Source organism: Myodes glareolus, chromosome 20 (genome assembly GCF_982192425.1).
Source record: "Myodes glareolus chromosome 20, mMyoGla1.1, whole genome shotgun sequence".
In the NCBI taxonomy this organism is placed as follows: Eukaryota; Metazoa; Chordata; class Mammalia; order Rodentia; family Cricetidae; genus Myodes; species Myodes glareolus.
This window is the reverse complement of record NC_142045.1, coordinates 47,523,492-47,531,837: the sequence shown is the minus strand read 5'-3', so window position 1 is coordinate 47,531,837 and position 8,346 is coordinate 47,523,492. Positions and strand designations below refer to the sequence as shown.

General features: G+C 41.6%; 1 pseudogene; it reads right to left on the bottom strand.

Annotated features, from left to right (window-relative positions):
• Nucleotides 1-285: 285 nt before the first annotated feature.
• Nucleotides 286-3,242, bottom strand: LOC125397508 (sentrin-specific protease 2 pseudogene; annotated as a pseudogene).
• Between the last annotated feature and the right edge of the window lie 5,104 nt (nucleotides 3,243-8,346).

Here is an 8,346-nt window from a genome sequence, read left to right as displayed (position 1 = left end):
AACAGACAGGGGAAGGCTGAGAGCAGGAGCAAGAAACCAGCTGATCACATTCTCATTCATACCCTGGGATCAGACAGAGATAACAGGAAAGTGAAGAGACAATACACACTCAAAACCCTAACCCACCAGTGACATACTTTTTCCAATAAGGTTCTAACTCATTTATTCTGGGAAGGAGACAGACTTTTTAAAAATCTACTGACTTATATACCCATATTTATGAGTTTAAATTTGAGGAAAATTCTTCAGGATGAAAGGAAAACATTCAGAATGACAATTTATAGTACACTTTTAATTTTTATTTTATTTTTAACAACTTTAAACTTTATTACAAAAAAATGCTTAAACACAGCCATAACATAATGAACAGAAAAGTTAAATACAAGTTTATCACACATAAAATGGATTATTGTATAATTGGAAATATTAATGCTAAAAATGAAATCTCCACTTCCACAGTGGGAATGGGAAGCAGCAATATTAATTAAACAAATAAAATAAAAACCATACTTTAAATAGAATAAAGTTTTTCAAATAATTCAGCATAGCCACATCCTATGGCCACACAGGCCTACATGAGTCCTGGAAAGTCAGGGAACAACTTGACCACACACTATGGTCACACAGGTCTACATGAGTCCTGGACAGGCAGGCAGCAGCTTACCTATGGTCACATATGTCTACAACCTAGGCAAGTTCAATAGAGTTTGATGGATCAGAAAAGAATCAGTCAGTACAATTCATTTTCATTTTTTGCACTATTTCAAACTTTAAAAAATACATAAAAACACACCCCCAGCCTCAATTTAACAGATCCAACACCAGCATTAGAGAAGCTAGTCAACACTGCCCGCCTCCTCTTGTTGATGTCCCTCCTGATCTTCAGCAGGAATAACACTGTAATGGGCATTCCTTTCAGGGATAAACAGTGCACACAAGGAATAGAGTTGTGAGTTACAGGATATTGGAAAATGACAACTTTCAAGGTTTGCAAATGAGTTTATGAAAACAAACAATCATGGGGGGCAAGAAGACAAAAAAAAATCATAAACCAAATCTAACTTTGAAACAGTATTTTTGAGCATGTGTTCTTATGAGGGTTGAACAGCAGTTCCTAAGCTTGCGGTAGTTACAGGCATCCTACAGGCAGCACTGGGCAGGACTCTGCAAATTAGGACTACATTGAAGAGAATGGGCTCTATGCATGTTGGACAGCTCAGTATCTGTTTTCAATATTTTCAACCCATCTTGAATGACGTATATAGAAGCATCGATGTAAAAGTGCAGGGTTCCACAGCAACCAGGAGGATGTTGTTACAGTAAGTGACTGTGCAGGATCTCCCATACCATTCTCTTCCTAAAGAGGGGCATGTGCTGCTGAGAAAAGGTGACAGCTTGGTCTCTAGAAATGTAATCTGCATATTTACAGGTAAATACGCCACAGTCGCTCTCGTTCAGCTGTTGAGGAATCTCCGCTGATGTCATGCTGTATTGCTTCCATTGCAAAGGGTCCAGCTCCATATTCCTTCGAGTCTTGCTCTCATTTTGTAAATATTGAAAGATGGTCTCACAGATACTCTGCCCTGTGTGTCCCATTGAGTCAAAATACATAATACTGCGTTTCCTTAAGTCGATTTCTATTAGACTCCAATGTACATTCTGGTGAATAGGCACTAAAATAATTTCCTTTTCAAATAGATTTATTCCTCTAGTCCATCTTTTAACAGCACTGTAGCCACCATGTTTTAGCTTAGGGTAGAAAAAAGTGCTAAACACATGAAGAGCAGGGTAGCCTTCACTGTCATTTCGCTGAACCAGAAGATTCATGTAAAAATTAATTACCTGATCATTAAGCCATTGACCAGTCTGTAGTGTCTGGATATCTCCTCTAGTAATTTTCAATTTGAATTCACTACTTAAGATTTCCTCTTGGGGTCCTGGGCCTAGTGCCTTCTTGATTTCTTTTTCCATGTCCTCAGTAACATCAAGGACTTCGTCTGTTTCTCTGCGCTTTCCTTGGTCTACAACAGGCTTTTTCTCTGTAGTAAATATGGGCATCTTGTTGGGGAGTAACCTGCTGCTGCCACTATGCAGGATTTGAGCCTGTATTCTTTGCAAGTCAGACTCCAAGTGGTATCCCCTTGTTTCTTCAAGGGTTGCTCCATCTTTCTTCTGTGTATCAGAAGATTCCTCAGTAGACATCTTCACTCTTTTGTCTGGTGACAGACATTCTCTTGTGGCAACAGCAACAGATTGTTTAGGATCACACTGAGTTGGACTGGATCCATGACTCTGCTCTTCTCCACAACCTTTGATGTTCAAAGTATCCATGAGGGCTGTGTGAGCCCTGGGTGGGTCAGAGTTTGTGTCACCATTGTGTTGAAGGTGCTGTTGTAACTTTCGGTACTTTTCCCTTTGATGGTCTTGGGCAAATTCCTCCATGACACAATAGGGCCGCTTACGACCCTTGCCACCATCAGCAGACTTTCTCTCAGTTACACCCTGCTCCTGTGGACCTTTGGCCCACTCTGGGAGCTTTAGTTGTTTTGGACTCTCTTCCCGGGGTTTCCGTGGCTGCTCTTTGATTGGTTGTTGGCTTTGAAGCCATAGCTCTCGCTGTTCCTGAGCTATCCACTTCCGAGCCTTGCTGGACTCTTCAAACTCCCAATCCGTTCTACCCTCATCCTGGCGTTTCAGTTTCCCACCATGTCTCAAGGCTTCAGACTCCGTCTCCGTGTCTCCTTCATCCTGCTGTTTCCTTTTTCTACATTGTCTGGAAGCTTCAGGCTTCATCTCCATCCCACACAGTCCTGGTTGCCACATGGAATCACTGACTGGATTGCCTGTGTTGGGTGCCAGACCCCGATGTCCAGAGAACCACATACTCCAGGAAATGTAAAATCCACAAATTGATTCAAGATCAGAAACTTATCTGGTCACAGGATGAAGAGCTCAGAATAGCTTTTTTTTTTTAATGAAGAGAGTTGATTGGAGTATCAGAGTCAGTCAGAGTATGAAGCCAATTGAGTGGGCCGCATCAGGAACCGATTGGTGTTGGCAGTTCACCAGGGTCCACTGTGGGAAACCCCGTGGAGTTCTACGACTACTTTCTTAGAAAAGTCCCTCTAGGGCACAGTTAGTGGCTAAAGACCCAGGACATCAAAATCAGACAAACTGTCCTAGTCACTGTAAGACACCAGGCCTTAACCGCACAGCTAACACAAGAGAGGCAAGCCTCACAAGTGATACCTGAGTCAGAGGTTGCCCTAGACACAGCATTCAAGGTTCTGTAGCTGGTTGTGATGTGACCCGTAAGAATATAACTCAACATTCTTTGGAGGGTGGTGGCTCTGCTCACCCCCAACTGGGTTCAGAAGTTGGAAGACAGGGTTGGAGGGTTGTGAACTAATCACACACCTCAGTTTCCCTCAGAAAAGCACAAGGTTACCCAGATCCTCTCAGCATAACCGAGTTCATCCTGATTAGTACATTTATCTTCTGGAAAAATGTCTATCAGGGTCAATAATAGAAAACAGAGTATAATTGCCCTTCAAAATGGCTCCCCACAATAAGCTTACTAATTACAAAGAATAAGCAGAACTTTGCATTTATAAAACCCAGTAAGTACTGTTGTATGACAAAATTTTTCATAAGGAAATGAAGCACATGTCTACTCTCCCCTGATGTAGGTGGGCCTTCTGTCTATGTGTTATTTTCATTGGTTAATAAAGAGACTGCCTCGGCCCTCTGATAGGACAGAAAATTAGGTAGGCGGAGTAAACAGCACAGAATGCTGGGAAAAGGGCAATGAGGCAGACACCATGGAGCCAGCCACCAGGTCAGACATGCTGAATCTTTCCCAGTAAGCCACCACCTCTTGGTGCTACACAGATTATTAGAAATGGGTTAATCAAGATGTGAGAGTTAGCCAGTAACTAACTCTCTAGAGATAATGGGCCAGGCAGTGTTTAAATGAATACAATTTGTGTGTTGTTATTTCTGGGGCTAAGCTAGCCGTGTGGGAGGCGGGTGGGACAAAAAGCAGGCCTGCCCGCAGCTCCTCACTACACTCCCCAGATAGGTAACCCAGGATGGACCAAAGTACAGATTTCACCAAAGTTCAACTGGGTGAACCAATGAGTTTTATTGGGGTTACTTACAGGACCATGGGTGAGGGGTAGCTTACAGGAGCAGAAATGACACACAGACAGGCGCATCACCATAGCCCACCCTCAGCATGGGTGACAGCTCACAAAAGCTGGGACCCTGGAAACACTGCACAGCCTGCAGGCAGCCCAACAGGCTGCAACGTGTCCTTTCCAAGTGAGGCAGTGGCTCTAAACCTCTTCCAGGCAGCTGGTCTGAGGTTGGCTCTTCTAGAGTCTTCCTTGCTGCTCACTCCCGTCCACTAAGAGGGACTCTCAGCTTTTATTGCTTACTATGGCAGGGAGGGGCCTAGTAAAACTGGTCAGTTTCAGAGACTTTTGGGGCTCTCTTCAGTATTTTGCCTTCCAGCTTGAGGAGCTTCTCTTCAGAGTGGAATGTTTCAATCTTGGAGGAAACTGTTGCACAACAAGGACCAGCTCAGACCAGTACGTTACCATGAGAGAGTAAATAAAATCTCAGAACTGTCAATAGGATTCATTGAGAAAAAGATACTCACTGCCGTGGTGACAGTCCTAGCAATAACAGGAGCTCTGATCTCGTCCCTAGAAAACACTACGAAGAATTACACTGGAGCTGGAGTTACAGATGTGTGGGTTTGGTGGGTGCAGGCATCTGAGTACCAGTCACCATGATTGGACAACAGGCACTTAAATACGGATTGCCTCTGGCTTCCTGAGCTGTTCTTTCATCGACTTTTAAAAGTACAGAGATTATTTTACAAATGTGTGAGCAAAGGAGTCAAGACACATATTGTTGCTGCTCACACTGAAATGTGACCACCTAACAAGCTGAACGTATATTTACACCAGTGTGTTACTGGAAGGAAAAAGTACTTATTTCTGTGAAAGGTTTGAATTTCTTATGATATTACCCCAGGTGTCATTTTATTCTCATCAAGTTTCGTTCTCCTTTTTCTAATTACACCTCACAGAGATTTGCCTACAGAGAAAAAAAGTTCAAATCCCCACATTGATCTTTACATCACTGAATAACCAGATGACTGGTGAAGGTGAACATTATGTTTAGAGAACAAATTCGCTGTGCTAGGCTTGTACAAACAGGTGATTTTAGCTTGTGTAAGCTACGAGGAAGTTGCTCCTACCTTGAATGTGCCCTGTCAGCTGGCCCAATATGAACCAATTTCTGGTACAACCGGGTATAGTAAGCTTTGTCACTGGGACCATCAGTCCTCAAATAACAACACAGACTTACTAATTATGAAAGCTTGGCCTTGGCTTAGTCTTTTTTCTCACTAACTCTTATAACTTAATCTGTTTCTATTGATCTATAGTCTCTCACATGGCTTTGTTACCTTTCCTCCATCCTCCATGTCTCACCTGCTCTGCTTGCCATTGACATCTCCCGAATGCCCAGCTCCATCCCTCTCCCTTCCTCGCTTCTCTCGGTCGGAAATCCTACCCATCCTCTCCTGCCTAGCCATGGGCCATTCAGACCTTTATTACACCAATCACAACCATACATTTCACACAGTGTACATTGAATCCAACAACATTCCCCCCTTTTATCTAAATAAAAAGTTTTAACTCTAATACAGTTAAGCTATATACAACAAGAACAATTATCAGGTAAGGATTACATTCACAGTGTTCAGTCCATTTAAATTTGCCAAATTTGAAGAAAGTACTGTATTATCTATCTCATCCTGGTGAGTCCAAAGTTTTATACCTAAACAATTTTCTATTGTAACTTATATTACCATCCTAAATACATCTTTTAAAAACTTAAGACATTTTTAAGATAAACAACTTAAGCTTTTATGTTTCTTGGCCTTATAAACTTTACATCTCTTATGTAGTTTCTTTTCTAAATTTAGTACCAAGGAAAACTGTAGCTATAATTATCTAGTTTTCAACCCCATCAAAGAAAAGAGAAGGATATATTACCTTAGTAAACAGGAAGAACAGCACACAGTTCAGGCACCCTCTTCACTTTTGCTTAGGGTCTTAGTCAGGGTCATCTTTACAGATTCCTGGGAATTTCTCTAGTGCCAGGTTTTTTGCTAGCCCCATAACGGCTCCCTCAATCAAGAGAAGCTAAGGCCAGTAAGGGAAGGGCCTGGGGTTTTGCCCCAGTATTGAGGGCCTAGAGAGTGGGTTGTCCTGCCAGGTGAGTGATCACTCACCTCTTGGTCCTATCTGGGTAGTAGCAGGCTGTGTTTCCGAGTTCCGCTGAGGTTGCAGGAAGATAGGGAGGTTTGGGGTTAGAGCGGGATGTGCAGCTTGCGGGGCCCGAAGAATGGGATGTGGGTGTTCACAAACATTATTCTAAGTGACACAAGCCAGACTCCAAAGGACAAATATTGTGTGACTGCCCTGATGGAATTTCTAGATGCAAAAATTAGTAGAGACAGAAAGTAGAGAAGGTGTAGTAAACAGGAAAGGTAGGAAAAATTATTAATTAGCGGTATAAGATTTTCTTTTTCTAGGCACAAAAAAGTAACTAATTGTAATAATTGACCACCAGAAGTGTATATGTTCACTGAACTGCACATGAGATACACACACACACACACACACACACACACACACACACACACACATACATACATACATACAGTGAGCCAACATAAACTACATGGAAAGAAACTCACAGAGATCCCACTGAAATCAGGAACAAGACAAGACTGTCCACTCTCTCCAAATCTATTCAATATAGTACTTGAGATCCTAACTAGAGCAATAAAACACCAAAAGGATATCAAGGGGATACAAATCAGAAAAGAAGAAATCAAAGTCTCACAATTTGCTGATTATAGGATAGTTTACATAAGTGACCCCAAAAATTCTACCAAGAAACTTCTACAACTCATAAACACTTTTAGTAATGTAGCAGGATACAAGATTAATTTAAAAAATCAGTAGCCCTCCTATACACAGATGATAAAGGGACTGAGAAAGAAATCAGAGAAACAGCACCCTTCACAATGGCCACAGATAACTTAAAATATCTCAGAGTAACTCTAACAAACAAGTGGAAGACTTGTGCAACAAGAACTTTAAATCTTTGAAGAAAATAACTGAAGAAGACACCAGAAAGTGGAAGGACCTTCCATGCTCTTGGGTGGGTAGAATTAACAGTAAAATGGCGATCTTACCAAAAGGAATCTACAGATTCAATGCAATGCCCAGCAAAATTTTTCACAGACCTTGAAAGAATGGTACTCAACTTCATATGGAGACGCAAAACACCCAGAATAGCCAAAACAATCCTGTACAATAAAGAACTTCTGGAAGCATCAAATTCCTGACTTCAAACTCTACTACAGAGCTACAGTACTGAAAAACAGCCTGGTACTGGCATAAGAACAGACAGGAGGACCAATGGAACTGAATTGAAGATATTAATCCACACACCTCCAAACACCTGATTTTTGACAAAGAAACAAAAAATATCAAATGGAAAAAAGAAAGCATATTTAACAAATGGTGCTGGCATAACTGGATATCGACATGTAGAAGAATGAAAATAGATCCATATCTATCACTATGGACAAAACTCAAGTCCAAATAGATCAAAGGCCTCAACATAAAGCCAGTCACACTGAACTTTATGGAAGAGAAAGTGAGAAGTACACTTGAATGCACTGGCACAGGAGACCACTTCCTAAATATAACCCCAGCAGCACAGACACTGAGAGAAACAATTAATAAATGGGACCTCCTGAAACTGAAAAGCTTCCATAAAGCAAAGAACACGGTCAACAAGACAGAACACAAAACGACAGCCTACAGAATGGGAAAAGATCTTCACTAACCTCACATCAGATAGAGGTCTGTTGTTATCTAGGACAGTGATCTGTAAGTTTTCCTTAAACCAAATAACCCTTATTATTCATAATGCTGAACTGGTGTGGGATTATTTTGTGACTTCTGTTTTCTGTCTGTTCTTATTACTCTTGTTTCCCCCAAGAGGTGAAAGGTAAGTCTGTATTGCTAGAGACATGAAATACTTCAGAACTAGGGCCCAAAGACCCCTGAGCTAGAACTGACCTTCATGCGGACTAACTTTCATGGTGTCGTAATGTGCCATTCAAGCTTCCAAAAGACAAGGCAACCAACAGTGCTACCCAGCTATAACACATATGAACCACATCAATGACCAGCATGGTATGATAATCATACAAGTTCAATAATAGCATGAGTACCTTGGCAGTAACCA